Below are 16,761 nucleotides of genomic sequence, written 5' to 3'. Positions count from 1 at the left end.
ATTGTCGAAAGCATAGATGCTAAATGACAGAAGAAGATCAAAGCCAACTTCCCAAAGAATGCTGAAGGGTGTATGGTAATTAGGCAGTTTGATAAATGATACTTATTGTGTGTGTGCATGCAGGGAAAGGAACCCTTGCTGCCCACTCAGCCTCCACCTCTTTGACTGAATTACTCACCCCCAAGGAAAAGTCTGCCTCCCTGTACATTATTATTATTAGCAATCAGGAATTATAGAGAGTTTCAAATATTGTGCTCCTGATCTATAAATCATTAAAAGCAACTTTATGAGGTATAATAAAATGAGTGAGAATGCATTGTCTTGACTCACTGAAGCACAAAATCATTGACTAGTCATATGTGTTAGATTTTCCCCATTCTCTTTCCCTCCCTCTCAATCTAACTCTCCCTCTTATTCTGTCATAGAGACACCACTCTAACCAGTATATGAGCTCTAGCTTTATAATTGCTGATAGTCCTTAAAGGATATAGAACATCTGTGATTGTTCCTTAAATAACTCCATACGAATGGTAATAAATACAGCCTCATATCTCTCTCTCTCTGTCTCTCTCTCTCTCTCTCTCTCTCTGTCTCTTTTTTTCTCTCTCTCTCTCTCATGTTGCCCCTCCAACATCAACCCCCACCCCAGCACATATCTCCAAAACAATTCTCTTGATTGGCATTTAGAGAGTCAAGGCACGTGTGACCATGACTTTCACCTAAACAGGATTCCTTTCTTCTATGCCTATCATTTCAAGTGTATTATTTTGTTCTTACTCTTCCCAGACTGCTTTATATTGTTTAAATTTGCATACTATAATACTCACTAATTTTAAGTGTACAATTCAGTAGTTTTTAGTAAATTTACAGAGTTGTAAAGCTGTCACCACAACCCAATTTTGGAACACTTCCATTCCCTCAATAAGATTTCTGGAGCTCGTTTACAGTCACTCTCTATTCTCATCTCCAGTCTCACTAATCTACTTTCTGTCTCTGTAGATTTGCCTTACTAGACACATTATATAAATGTAATCCTACAGTATGTGGCCGTTTGTGTCGGTATCATCTCAATTAGCATAATGCTTTTGAAGTTCATCCAAGCCTGAACATGCACCAGTACTGTATTCTTTATGTTGCTAAATAGTATTCTATCACATGGAATGAAATATTTTATCAAATCATTCCCTAGATATTTGAAATTGCTTCCACTTTTTGCCAATTCTGAATAAGGCTGTTTGGAACATAAAGGTGTATGTCTTTGTATGGCTGCAGATAATGATATTTCTTAACTAGAGAGCTGAGAGTAGAATATCTGAGCCATCTGGTAACTTTGTGTTTAACTTTTTAACAAACATCTAGTGTTTTCCAAAAAAGTATACCACTCTCTAGTCTTAGAAGTATATGGGAATCCCCATTTCTCTATCTCTTTGACATTCTATGGGTTACTAATGTTTTTCTCATTGCATTACCAGTTCTTAAAAGTAAGTTTCGTTTTTTATTCCTCTTATTATAGCCTCATCTAGTGCCAAAGAGCAACGAAACACTGTATGGTTCAAAATCAGGAAAGGTATATGCAAGGGATACATCTTACCTCCATATCTTTTCAATCTACATGTGGGACAGATCATCAGGGAGGCTGAGCTCCATGAGGAGAAATGTGACATCACTATTGGAGGAAGACTCATCAATGACCTGCGCTATGCAGATGACACAGCCTTGCTTGCTGAAGCTGAAGAGGACCTGAGGTATTTATTGCAGAAGGTCAAAGACTGCAGCTTTCATTATGGATTATATCTCAACATCATGAAAACAAAGATTGTCATGATAGGTGGTGAAGAAATTGAGATTGTTAATAGTTTTAGTTTACTTTGCTCTACAATCCACACAGTTATTACCAGCAGCTAGGAAATAAAAAGATGAATTTCATTGGGAAAGACTGCAGTAAGGGACCTCTCCAGAGTACTGAAGAGCAATGATGATAATCTAGAGTCTAAGGTGTGCGTGATCCAGGTCATGGTCCACGCAATTACTTACTATGCATCAGAAAGCTGGACAATGAGTAAGGATGACAGAAGAAGAATGGATTGTGTTGTGATGCTGGAGAAGAGTATTGAATGCACTGCTAGGAGAACAAACGGGTTTTTCCTGGAGAGGGTGAAACCAGACTGCTCTTTGGTGGCAAGGATTCTGAAGCTCCCCATCTGACATACTTTGGGCATTTTACAGGAGGGACCAGTCCTTGGAGAGGGACATCAAGCTTGGGAGGTTGGAGGAACAGTGCAAGAGAGGAAGACCCTCGATGAGATGGATTGACTCAGTGACTGGAGTAATGAGGGTAGGTGTGTCAGGGTCAATGAGGATGACTCAGGACAGAGGAGTGTTCAAAGCTGTTGTACATAGGGTTGCAATGAGTCGGAGTCAACTCGACAGCACATAACAGCAACAACAACAGCTGTCCCTAATGTGGATTTAGGCATTTAGCAACATTGGATTTGACGGTTAAGGAATTTTGTTTTGGAATCAGACTGCCATTGAATCAATTTTCTCAATTATAAAATGGGCTGGCAATCTTCTCAGAATCACAATAAGAATTGCTAGAAGTTATGTGGATAAACTGCATTGTCTAATACATATGGAAAGGATAACTGTGAGTATTATGGTTTTTCAGTTTGCATTTATGAGCACTTTCTGAACTTGTTATCTTTATCTGTCTTAAAGTCGAACATCTAGGTAATAGAAACAATGTGCTTGGCACCAGTAATAGAATAGCCACAAGACAAAAATTCCTCATGTATGAAAGAGTGAAGGGACAGCGCAAGAGAGGAAGACCCTGAGTGGGATGGATCCAGTGACTGGCCTAATGAGGATAGGTGGGCACAGGATGGAGCAGGTTTCAGGGCTATTGTACATAGGATTGCTATGAGTCACAATCAACTTGACAGCATATAACAACAGCAATAGCTTGTCATAATATTCTGATGATGTTGTTATTGTTATGTGCCGTCGAGTCACCTGCAGCTCATAGCAACCCTATGTACAGGAGCCCTAAAATCTGCCCTATCCCGTGCCAATCTCCCTATCTCTGACACACCTACCCTCAATACCCCAGTCACTGAATCAATCTATCTCATCAAGGATCTTCCTCTCCTGCACTGTCCCTCCACCCTCCTAAGCATGATGTCCCTCTCTAGGGACTGGTCCCTCCTTGCAGTATGTCCAAAGTATGTCAGATGAAGCTTCAGAGGAGATGAAGCTTCTCTAAGGAGCAGCCTGGCTTCACCCTCTCTAGGACAAACCTGTTCATTTTCTTAGCAGTCCATGGTATATTCAATACTCTTCTCCAACATCGCAGCTCAAAGGCCTCAACTCTCCTTCTATCATCCCTAGTCATTGTCCAGCTCTCTGATGCACAGCAAATGGTTGCAAAGACCATGGCATATATCAGGCACACCTTAGTCTCCAGACTGACATCGTTGCACTTCAGTACTTTAGAGAGGTCTCTAACCACAGACTTTCCCATCACAATATGTCTGTTAACTTCCTGGCTGCTGATGCCAAGAGTGTTGACTCTGGAGCCAAGCAAACCAAAACTGTGAATAATCTCAGTCTCTTCACTATCCATTATGATGCCGCCAGTCGGCCAGTGGTGAGAATCTTTGTTTTCTTGATAGTGAGTCTCAATCCATACTGAAGACTGCAGTCTCTGATCTTCTACAACAAGTGCTTCAGGTCCTCCTCAGTTTCAGCAAGCAGGGTTGTGTCATCTGTATAACGCAGATTATTGATGATTCTTCCTCCAATCTTGATGCCACGCTTCTCCTCATAGAGCCCAGCCTCCTGGATAGCCTGTTCTGCATAAAGATTGAAAAGGTATAGAGACAGGATACATCCCTGGCATACACCCATCCCAATTTTGAACCATGCAGTGTTTTCTTGCTCTGTTCTGACGACTGCTTCCTGATCCAAGTATAGGTTTCGCATTGGTACAATCAAGTGTTTTAATATTCCCATTTAGATATGATGTCACCTCTAGCATTAATTAATCAACCAAATTATTAGTGTTTTCTCACAGAGGAAGACCTAGCAATTCCGCTACAAGTAATGTACCCCAAGGAAATTAAAACTGAGACACAAATGGAAATTTATCTATGCATGTGCATAGCAACAGTATTCACCATTGTAAGAACAGGGAAACACCCAAAATGTCCAACAACAGCTGAATGGATTGAGAAATTGTGGTACATTCAATGGAATACTATGCAGCATTCAGGACCAACAATTAAAAAAAAAAACCAAAAAAAAAAAACCCCACTACATTACTTGGGAGAAGATGGAGAGCATCATGCTGAGTGAACTAATATAGTCTCATAAGGACAAATACAAAATAAGACCATTATTGTAAAAATAGAAGGATAACTAGTAAAACATGTATGTGAACTCAAGGGGGAGAGGGCTGAGGATGGTTGGACACAAAACCACAGGGTCATACAGTTTTGTGGGTGGAGGAAGTGGGGGAAGGAAATGGGAAAGATCTGGGTGAATAGACAGGGTAATGATGGGCAACGTCCAATGGTGATAAATTTTATAAAACAATGCATGAGAAAGTTTGTATGAAACACTATGTGAATGAAGAATAGTGTGAAACACAATGTATATGAACTTTGTAAGGAAACCAATTTAAAAAATAGTTTTAATCTAAAAAAAAACAAAACAAAAAATCCTAACCACAATTAGTTTTCAGTCTGTAAAGATACAGATAAGTTTAAAGGAATGATTTCTATATCATGTGATAAATATTTTGGTGACAATACAACCATGCAGGTTACAGAGACTCATTGAGTAGGGAAGCCAGAAGAGACATCAGAACTAAAAAGTCATGCCGAAGGGTATAGAAACATGCTCTTGAGTAAAGGAAGAAGATTTAAAAAGACTAAAGGAAAGAAAAAGTACTGGAAAGAGGGGAAGCTGGAGAAGTGAGCAGGTACCAGATTTTAAAAAGTCTTAAATATTTCATGAAGGTTTCTGCTCACTCTATGCTGCTACATTTCTATTGTGTCTCTAAGTCTGAGGAGTTACAGATATTATGGCTCAAAGCCAGAGTGCAGATAAGTCTAGAAAGTTAGAGTACATTAAAAATTGTGCTTTTGAATGAAACTACAGTACAGTGTTTCTCAATGTTTTGTTTATTATTGCCTGTCATCTTCTCATGCACCCAGGGAGAATTTTTGGTCATTAATGTTTTCACTGACTCTTCCATAAAATTTTAATGCTAAAGATACACTGCATAAGAGGTCTATATCTAAGTGTGTCTATGCATTATACATGAAAACAGAATCTTGGTCTACCCCTAATGATTGATTTTGGTCTCCCTTGAGTATTAATGTCACTCTGGTTAAGGATATGTGTTCTAATAAATTGTAATCTGCTTTTAGAAACAGGCCTTTTACATTTTTGTAAGAACTACAACTCCTTTCAAAATGCAAGTATTTTGAATGAATGAATTCTGTCTCTGAGTAAGTATTGGCTGAGCACTTAGTATGGGCCAAACAATGGGTAAGGTGAAAACAGCCATGAACGAAACAGTGAAAACTCCAGGCTGATGAAGTTTGTGTTTGAAGGAAATCTGTATTATAGATGCAATAGATATAGTTACTTCAACTCTCTGACCTAGACTAAGTAATGCCTGCCATTAAAACTTCTCGAACAAGGGATGATCTTGAGATGGACTTTCTAAAACATAACTTGGCACTACTTCAAGCCTGATAGTGTACTGATGGAATTAAAAACCTGACTGATGCTATGAGACAAGAAAATCAGAGGAGCACGAAATGGACCTTTTTTTTTTTTATCACCATCATCCAGGTTGCAGCTTCCATCCTATGAACGGCAACACAAAATTCAGCCTCATTTGGGCATTTATGGAAGCCAATGTTCTGCCTGGCACCAGTTGAGAATCCCCTGGGGTGACCAGTTATACTCCAGCCGTGACGGTGGCTAAGGAAGCTGTTATTCTGTAGTCAGTCCCTTGATGTCCAGCTCTTGGACTGCTGATGTGCCATCCCTGGGGAAAAGGGCTTGCTAGAAGGCTAAAGCCTTGTAGCCGTTGTCCTGGGGTCTTTATCTTCCCTGAGGGCACCGGCACAACAGAGCTCAGGGAACTCAGATCTTGGCCTGCCTTTCTGAGGCCCTATCTCCTCTCCATCTTGCCTTCTTTTCCAGCACACCTAGCACAGTCCATTCAGAGACACTTCCTTTTCACCAGCGATAGCAAAACCCTTTCTTTCCTGCTTTTCAGGCTTTTCCCCTTTTCTTTCAGGCTGCCACTGCTTCTTTCCGCTCAAAATCTCTAAGCCAAGTAATTACAAAGCCTGGCAACCTGTTTGAAATGGTGATGAAAGGGGTCAGCAGTCAGCATGAAAGATGTGAGGAAAGAAACAAATTAATTTTTCAGTCTATTGTGCTGCCACTCTGAAATCTGTTCAATGCTCATTTTGTAGAAAATGCCTATTCAAAGCAACCAACCAACCAATCAGAAGTAGATGAAGAATGAGGTCCAAATGTCCTCATCCATGGACCAGTTGTGTTAAAGTTTAACCCACAGGCAATCTGTGGATGTCTGGGGCAGTCTACCAAGCGGGGTCTGAGAAAGTAAGACATATGCAGGAGGATCACAAAATACACAAAATTTAGTATCAGAAAAGAAACCAAAGCAATAAGTAAGAACACAAGGATCTACACTCAGGGACAAGGTGCAAGCATGCTGAGATAGTGCGAAAGAGTCTTTGTATGGCAAGCGTGGGGGGGTGCACTTGGGGTTACTGTGCACTGAAGTCTTATTGGTAAGTTTAAAAGTTTATAGTATATAGAAATTTTAATCATGAGGATCCATATGAGATATGGCTGGGATAGGCAAGAAGTCACTACAGCTGTTTACAGATGTTGCTCAATTACAGGCTTGTGACCTAATGGTAAAGAGTTGCACTGTCAACCCAAAGGCAGGTAGTTCGAATCAACTAGTGACTTCAGGAGGAAAACACAGGCAATCTCCTTCCATGTGATTTACAGCCTCTGAAAGCCTGCTGGAGAATTAGCGATGAGCCACATCTGACTTAAGTGCCTAACAGCAATATCATAGGTCACAGTATGCTCAAGGGGACCCAGTTAGAGACTACCACTGTATAATAAGTAGCAATGACCATGTCAGAAATTGGGTGAGAGAGCAGCCGGGAGAAGTCAGTGAATGCAAGAAAAGCAAATTGTTAGACCTTAATGTAGCCTTTGACACCAGCCTACAGGGAGATCATAATCTACTTACTTCTGCCCTGTGCTAGACCTTATGTCTTTTGAAAAACTGCCTTTAATGATCCTGGGAAAATAATGAATTTAACTCATTTTTTTTAAACAACTCCCCTGTTCTGGGAGGAAGATCAGCAGTCTCCTTCTGTGTGAGTTACAGCCTCTGAAAATTTGCCAGAGGGTCAGCTCTGGATTGATTCCGACCCAACAGTGCATAACAGCATACTATTCTGAGCAAGTTTCCCATTCAGGGTAGGAAGTTAGGAAGTGATGTTCCTGGAAAGAACAAGACATTCAAACACCTTAGTGCGGGCTGTAGGAGTTGTGTTGCTACCTCAAAGACCATACTTCTCTAGCAGTTTGAATACAACAGCTGCTCTTAGGGAGAAAGATGGGTAGACTCCTCCAGTGTGAATTACAGCCTTTGAAACCCAAAGAAGGGTCAGCTGTGACTTGGTTGTAACAAAATGGCACTGAGGTTTTTGTTGGGTTTTTATTTTTAATACTCACTGGAATTACAACAGAAGCCTGGCCTGCCACTTCTGATAAGGAGCCTCCAGATGCTGGGAAGTAAAATAAAGGTATTTGATCATAAGAATAGATACTATCTAATTTGCAGATAAAATAAAGATGTTCCTACCTCCTATCTCTAGATACTCATGAAATAAGCTAAAGTTAAAATTATATTAAAAAACTTAACAGTTACTTTAGATATTATATTCGACATATATACTAGATCAGGTTAAAATAATTACTAAGAGAACATAGCCTGATTGCTTAACTTGCATTATAATTCCTCATTCTGCCATTAATGACCATGCTAATGAACAACAAACATTCTCACAAAGTCAGGAAAATTACAGTAGCTCACAGAGTCGTTGAGAATATATATTCTGTGTAATACTTGGAACATGACATGGTGTATATTCTTGACAGATGTTGGTTTTTAAAGTAAATAGGAAAGCTTAGTTTTTATAGCTCAAATTTTATTTTTGTTTTTATCTCATTACCTTTCCTGTTTATTCAGAAATTATATTTAAGAAAATGGTAGAGAATACAAAGCACTCATAACCTTGGCATATAAAGAAATTTTAACATTTAGCTATCTTTAAACCTACAATTTTCTCCTAATAATTTCCCCTGTGATTGTTTGTGTTGTATATTTTATCTGTAAATGTATCAATATGTGCATGTTATAAAAATAGTATTTAATTTACACACACATGCATTGTTTTGCTTAATATTATAGATGTGTGCCTATGAACTCATTTTTCTAGAAGAATTACATAGTGTTCCATTATGCTATAATTGTCATTTCAGATTAAAATTTCAAATTGTTTTCAGAGGTACTGGTTTTGTTCATGACAATGAATAATACATAGTGTGGCTAAATACACTCATATTTATATGATTATTTTCTTATAATAATATCCAAGAAGAAGCATGGCAGTTTTTAGTAATAAAAACATTGAAACATAAGAGAAACAATGAAAGGCACAGGGTATAGTAACAGCATATAAGAAGTCTTCATTAAATGTTTCTTTACAGTAATGGGGGAAAGGATAGGAAATATTTAGAGCATATTTTAGAATTACTCCAAATAAAGTCTTTTGCTTAATAATATTTAATAATATAAATTTTACCAAAACTTGTACTATATATACAGTTGATTTGTATATATAGTCGAGATGAATATGTGCTTCTGTGAAAAGGTGCCAGCTGCCTTGCCAGCTGCCAGGAATTTTCAATATTAATTCAAAATAACAGATATTCCATAATACCTTTTAACTTGACATTTGAAGTGTCTTGCACTTTTGTATTTTCTTTTCTCCTTTGTGGTAGATTCTACCTGCTACTGGTGTGACATAAATGTGTTCTTTAGGCTATTGTTTCTAAAAATGGGTTTGAATGCCCAATCTTAAGTCTTTTTGGCAAAACTACCCCTGCATTTGCCAGGAATAGAAATGGATGGTGTGCTATCCATGAAGGAACAGTGTTGGGCTAAAATATCTGTCCTGATTGACAGGCTTAAGTGAAATATGTAGGAAAGGTGAGGAGAAGTATGCATCTTTCTTTAGGTCATTCATACCCTGTCCTTCCCTCCCCAACCCATCCCACAATGCACTCCTTGTTCCAGATTGTTCTCATACATTTAATGCAGAATTATATTCCTTTCAAACAGTTCTTCTGCTCATCTGTTCCAATGCAGTATTCTACCCTACTCTTTCCCCATTCCCTCTCCAACCTTCCCCCATTTGAGTCCTATTTTGTAACAGTGGTTTTATGCAGTATTTATCCTTTTGTGACTGAGATATTTCACTTGATATATTATCTTCAAGGCTCTTCGATGTTGTGTAAAGTTTTACTATTTCGTTGTTTTTCAGTGATGCCTAGTATTCCATTGTGTAAATGTGCCATAGTTTTTCTATCCATTCATTTATTGATGGACACTGGGATTGCTTTTCTCTCTTTGCTATTGTAATTTTGCAATAAACATGGGTGTGCATATATCTGTTTGAGTTGTGGTTCTTATTTCTTTAGGGTGTATTCCCAGTAGTGGAACTGCTGGGTCAAATGGGATTTCTATTTCCAACAAGGCATCAGTTGTTGCTCTATCAACCTTATTCTTTGTCCAACTCTCCAATGTTTAACATGTGATTGAGAAAACCACGGCCTGAATTAGGTGCACCTTAATTTTAAAACTGAAATAATTGCTTTTCAGCATTCTAGAGAGTTCCTGACATTGAACTTACCCAATTCAATACTGTTTCTGATTTCCTGACTGCTGGAAACTGGAGTGTTGATTGTGAATCCAAGGAAACTAGTTGTTAACAGCTTTAATCCTTTGTCCATCTAGCATAATTTTTTTTATTATTACATTTTATTAGTTTTAATGAACATTTACAGAGATTTCGGGTTTTCATTCATTTATTGTTGCACTGTTTTCTCTACCCTCCTCCCCAGTTCGTTCTTCTTTCCGCCCCCCCCCGATGACTGTTTTAATTGTCCAATTGCCTCAGCGTTTGTCAAAGCCAGTTCTGATTAATCTCCTTTGTCAGTGTGTCCCTTGCCATTCCCTATCACTCCTCCCTGAGAGAGACTTCACCCTGATTCATAAGGAAAAGGGGATGGCGTATTCTCTTAGCTACTTCCTGCTGAAAAGGGACACTGTGGGTTTCAGGGTGAATGTCTTCTCTCACTACTCTAAAAGGGCCCCCTTGGCAGTAGGAAACACATAGACTATTATGGAGATTGATTTTGGAATTTAGATGCACTGTTATCAATTGTGCTTATCCGTACATGTTCATATCCTTGAAGAGGTATCATGGAATGATACATTTAGCATAATTTTGACTGTTGGTCCTGTGGTGAGGACCTTTGTTTTCTTGATGTTGAGATGTAATTCATATTGAAAGCTGTAGTCCTTGATCTTCTGTAGCAAATGCCTTAAGTCCTCTTCACTTTCAGCAATCAAGGTTGTATCTTCTCCATCACTCAGGTTATTGATGAGTCTTCCTCTGATCCTTATGTAATATTCTTCCTCATAGAGTCTAGCTTTTTAAATTATTTGCACAGAATATAGATTGAATAGGAATACAATTGAATTGAATAAGAGGCTAGGAGAAATTATATAGCCCTGATGCACCTCTTTCTTAATTTTGAATGATGAGAGTTCCCTTACTTTGCCTGAAAAACAGACTCTTGGTCTAGACAGAGGTTTTGCCTGAGCGTGATTAAGTGTTTCGAATGATCATTCTTCTCAGTGTTAGCCATAATTTGTTATGATCCACACAGTTAAATGCCTTTGCATAGTCAATAAAGCATAAATAGACTGTCTTCTGGTATTCTTTACTTTTAACCAGGATCCATCTGCCATCAGTAATAATATCCCCGTTTTCATGGCCACTTCTAAATTCTGCTTGAATTTCTGACAGTTCCCTATTTATGTACTCTACTAGCCATTTTTAAATGATCTTCAGCAGTATTTGCTTACATGTGTATTAATGATAATGTCCAATATTTTCCACATTCTATTAGATCACCTTTCTTGAAACAGGAAAAAATATGGATCTCGTCCAGTCAGTCAGCCAAGTAGCTTCCTCCAAATTTCCTGTTACAAACTGGCATGCACATCCAGAGCTGCATCTGTTAGATGAAACATGGCAATTGGTATCCCATCAATTCCTGGGGCCTTATTTTTTGCTAATTCATAGAGTGCAGCTTAAACTTCATCTTTCAATATCATTGGCTCTTGTTTATATTGTTGTCGATTGTCATTAAGAATGATTTATAGCAACCCTTTGAACAAAAGGCCTGAAGCCTTTCTATAATGATTGTCATTTATCAAAGTTCATAAAGTTTCCAGAGGCATGTTGTTTAGGAAGTGGGTGCCACTTTTGCTCCCAAACCTGTCTTAAAATGGTAGCTCCACCAAACCCTGTCCACCGTGGGTAATCGTTATGGCATTTGACACCCCAGTGGCACAAAGTTCAGCATGACAGCAAACCCAGGTTAGCTCAGTACAGCATATTGACAGAAGAGTACTGTACCACTTAGTACTTTCTAAAATTTTTCAATGTCAACTAATTCGTTTTGGTACAGCAATGTTCTATAGTCCTTCAATCTTCTTTTGATGCTTCCCTTGACCATTCAAGATTGTACCCATAGCATCTCTCAATATTACAACTCAAAATTTGAATTTGTGTTTTTGTTCTTGAGAGTTACAAAAGCTACTGAGGTCTTGATGAAAAAGTTTCAATGCTACATGAAGGAGTATTCTGTTGTATACCACTATTTCTGAATCCATTCATTTGTTGATGTGAATTTATACTGCTTCTGTTTTCTTGCTACTGGGTAAAAACTCTGTGATGAACATAGGTGTACATATCTCCATTAATGTCTCAATTTTCATTTCCTTAAGGTATATTTCTATCAATGGAATAGCTGGGTCATATGGGTTTCTATGTTCAACTTTTTGAGGAAATGCCAAACTGCCATCCAGAGTGGTTGTGCCATTTTACAATCCCACCAGCAGTGCAAGAGAATTCCAATCTCTCCACATCCTTTCCAGTATTTCTTTTTTGTTGTCCTTCTAAACCTTGTAATTATTTGCTATGCATCAGAAAGCTGGACAATAATTAGGGATGATAAAAGAAAGATCAATGCCTTTGAGTAGTGGTGCTGGAAAAGAGTGTTGAACGTACCATGGATTGTCAGGAGAACAAACAGGTCTTTCCTGAAGATTTCCTCCCTCGAGGCAAGGATTTTGAAGCTCTGTCCTGCATACTTTGGGTATGGGGCCAGGAGGAACCAGTCCTGGGAGAAGGACATCATGTTTGGAAGGGTGGAGACATAGCACAAGAGAGGAAGACCCAGGGTGAGATAGATTGACTCATTGACTGGAAAAATGGAGATGATGATCTCTGTTGGAGATTATTAAATTAGCTCAGGATAGGGCAAGGTTCAGAGCCAAAGTATATAGGGTTGCTAGGAGTTGCAGGTGAAGCAATGGCACATAACAACAACTGCTACTGCTGCAGAGAGATGGTATCTGATTGTTGTTTTGATTTGCATCTCTCTTATCACCAGTGATATTGAATATTTCTACATGTGTTTGTTAGATATCTGAAGTCTTCCTTTATGAAAAATCTTTTTATGTCTTTCATCCATTTTGGTTTTAGGTTGTCAGTCTTTTTCTTGTGGAGGTTCTGTAATATTCTGTAAACTTTTGTTATAAAAGGATTCTTTAAGGTATCATTGCCAGTTGTGTTTTTATCAATCAGTAACTTTATTTTTTTTTACCCTTGTGGGGAAAAATATTTGATCACAGACTAAATTTTTAGAAGGTCCTAGTCATCGATTTTTATCCTCTCCTTGTTGTACATTTCTGGGTATATTTGCAGGCCTATTTATGCCAGAAGTTAATGCTTTTAAGTTTGGTCCTATTTCCTTATAAAGATCTTTTATTTATCTAGTTAGATTTATTCCCAAGTATTTAATATTGTAGTTGGCTATTATAAATGGCACTGCTTTCATAGTTTCATTTGCCATACTTTCTTTGCTGCTGTATAGAAAACCCACTGATTTTTGTATATTGATCTTGTCTTCTGCCACACTACTACATTGGTCTATTAGGATTGACAGTTTTTTGTTGAGTCTTTGGGATTTTCTCTGTACACAATCATATGCATATATTAACAGTTTACCAACTCTTTGCCAATTTGGATGCCTCCTATTTCCTTCTCTTAACTTATTGCCCTAACAAGTATTATCCATACAATATTGAATAGGAGTGGTGGTAATGTGCATTACTGTCTGCTCCTTGTTCACAAGGGGAATGCCTTTAGTCTTTACATTCAGTCTTTGTTTTGCATATATATTTTTCTCTATGTGAGGAAATACCTTTCTACACCTATTTTGTTGAGTGTTTTAATCAGGAAAGAATATTGGATTTTGTCAAAAGTCTTTTCTGTATCAACTGATAGGATTATATGTTTCTTGTTCTTTGCTTTGATAATGTGATGAATTTCATTGATAGTTTCGCTTTTGTTGAACCATATGTGCATACTTATTATGAATCCCACTTTGTCATCATGAATATTTTTTTATTCTGTTGGATTCTATTGGCTAGAATTTCATTAGGGATTTTTGCACCTATGTTTATATTGGTCTATAGTTGGGTTTTTTTGTTTTTGTTTTTTTTTGGTGTTGTCTTTGTTTGGTTTTAGTATTTGAGCTATGCTTGTTTTATAGAAGAAAAAAATCTGGCCGTGTTTCTTCATCAAAATATTATGGGTTCTTTTTTTTTTTTAATCCATCTGTTGTTCTTTTTTCCCTTAATTGGTGTATCTAAGTCATTCACAATAAATAGATTAATAGCAGGCCAGGTAGTATCATCACCATTTTGTCGTGTTTCTATTTCTGTTGTTCCTGATTACTTTGTTTTATCCATAGTCCTTTGCTATTTCTTTGTGAAAGACTTCCCATAGTCTTTCTTGTAAAGTTGGTCTTGTTTTGACAAATTCCTTAAATTACTTCTTTTCTGGAAATAATCTAATTTCTCTTTCATATTCAGTGGACAATCTTGCTGGGTACATGATCCTCTGCTGGAAGTTGTTCTTTTTGGGTTTTTTTCAAGCCATTGTCTTCTTGTTTGAATGGTTCCTGCTTAGAAATCAGAGCTCAACCTAATTGGGTCTCCTTTGTAGGTGATTCTGTTTTTCATGTGATGATTTTAGTAGTCTGTCTTTATCTTTGATTTTGGATAATTTTACTGTGATATATCTTAATATTTTTCTTTTGGGGTCAAGTTTGGAGATCACTGAGCTTCTTGAATACAATTTCCTCATTTTTCATGATATCTGGGAAGTTTTCTTCTAGTACTTCCTCTATCATTTTCTCAGTTCTTTTCCTCCCTAGCCTCCTTTTCTAAAATGGCAATCACAGATCTGTTGTTCCATTTGATGTTGTTCTACATGATTCTAATGTTACTTTTCCTTACATCTTCTTCTGTTTTTCTCTTCTAGTAAATTCCCATTGAGGTTCTTTTCTTCTTGTTCATTGATTCTTTGTTCCATCTTTTCTGGGTTTTTATGCTATCTAGTATCTTGATAAATTCTGCATGTTTTTAAATTTCATAATCTAGATTGCTTTTCATGCACTTCTGTTATTTTTAGTACTGTGTTCATTATACCATCTCTTTCATGTGATAATGTTCAAAATTCTTCTACCTCTTTATTTATGGTTGCAATTTTTTTCTTCCATCATTTACATGTTCTTCAATAGTTGTTTATGTTCCTCCACATCAATACATTTCTTCTGGCTCACTGCCTATAAGGTATTGATTTATTTATTGTTTCCAGTTCATTTTTCCATCATTTCCATCTTCTTCAGTAGTAGTTCAAGTAGCTCCACAGTGATATATTTCTTCTGCTTACCTTTCTCTACGGTATTCATTGGTTCTGTAGTTTGGTCTACTTTTTTAGAGGAAGACTTATTTTGTTTTCTTCAGAATGTTTAATCTACTTGCTTCTTTCCTGACCTTATGTGAAGGTCTTCTTAGTATGGGGAGACAGTTTCAGTTGTGCCTGTGTAGGTTACCAACAGTTCCTATCTTTGTGATGCTATTGATAAATTGCTGTCTTTGTGTTTTCTCCTATTCATTTTCCAAGTGGCAGTTTTCCCTTCTATGACTATAGACTGCTATGTTCCCCATTTCTCGTCTTGTTGCCTCTGAGGGTCAAGAACCTGCATCTCTCCCTTTGCACACCTGTGGTGGGTTCATATCTATGCTATCCTGTCCTTTGATAAGAGGGGAGAGTTTTCCCTAGAGGTCAACAAAACCCCAGAAGTGCTGCTTGGAATATTTTGCCCAGGGAAAAGGCCTGGGAAAGTGGCACAATCCCAATAGTGCATCCTTAATTCTCAGTAGGTACTAATGGCCAACCCATACACCTGTCTCCTCTTCCAAGTGTAGTTAGGAAGGGGTTGTCTCTACTGATGTCCAGCCCTCATTCCTGTCTCTTCTCCTGAACCAGTTGGGAGGGAGCCATTGCTACCGGAGCGGACAGAGGCACAAGGAAGTGGCTAGGTCACAGTAGCACTGTCCCCAAGTCTCAGTTCTAATGGCCAATCCATGTACTGTCTCCTTTCTTGTGGCTGGCTGAAAGGGGCCCCTTTGGTCCTAATGACTGTCCTGCGCACCTGTCTTTTATCTTGAGGCTAGTTGAGATTGTGCTGTTCTTGCCTGAGCAGACAAGGATCTAGGGAAGTGGCAACATCACCATAGTGCAGTCCCAAAATCTTAATGTCCAACTCATATACTTATCTCCTCTCCTGTGGCTGGCTGGGAGGGAACCGTCTGAGCTAATGACTTGTCCGTGTACCTGTCTGCTCTTCTCTGGCTGTTTGGAATGCACTTTAAATTTTTTGTGTAGAGTTTTTCAAGCAAAATCTTTAACTTGAACACAGAATAGCATATTTTTATCCTTTTCTGATTACCCTATACCTCCTTTAATTTTACACCACCTAACAATTTGGGCCTCATTCATTTGCAAACACAAATCACTAGAAAGCTTTACAAAAAAGCTGTCATAATTTCTCAGAATAAGTGAACAAAATAAAGATAATATGTGTGATTGCATTCAACAATGCCGTTAAATATTTTTTTGGATTCCTCCTCAGTGTACATTTGGAAGCAGGAGTGACATCCACTTCTTAAAGAACATGCCTCTGAAAATTCTATGAACTTTGAGAAATGTCAATAATTATAGAAAGTCTTTAGGTCTTTCGTTCGTGGGGTCACTATGAGTCAAGCTCTACTCAATGGCAGTCAAAAACAACCACCTCAGTGCACAAGGATTTGAGATGGCTAGTGGTAAGGAGTTCCAATACTTGCTCGAAAGGAGAAATATGAGCACAATCCTCCCATGTGATTTGTTGTTGTTGTTGTTATGTTGTTGAGCC

General features: G+C 38.0%; 1 protein-coding gene across 1 annotated transcript in view; it reads left to right on the top strand.

Annotated features, from left to right (window-relative positions):
- The window catches only part of LOC102855540 (delta-sarcoglycan-like), a gene marked incomplete at its 3' end in the record, with an annotated part of 449,465 nt that overhangs the window by 266,335 nt on the left and 166,369 nt on the right, over positions 1-16,761 (top strand). The gene's annotated exons all lie outside the window — the stretch shown is intronic.

The sequence above is a fragment of the Elephantulus edwardii genome, unplaced genomic scaffold (genome assembly GCF_000299155.1).
Source record: "Elephantulus edwardii isolate Elephantulus edwardi_28Jun2011 unplaced genomic scaffold, EleEdw1.0 scaffold00149, whole genome shotgun sequence".
Classification (NCBI taxonomy): domain Eukaryota; kingdom Metazoa; phylum Chordata; class Mammalia; order Macroscelidea; family Macroscelididae; genus Elephantulus; species Elephantulus edwardii.
This window is presented reverse-complemented; position numbering and strand designations above follow the sequence as displayed.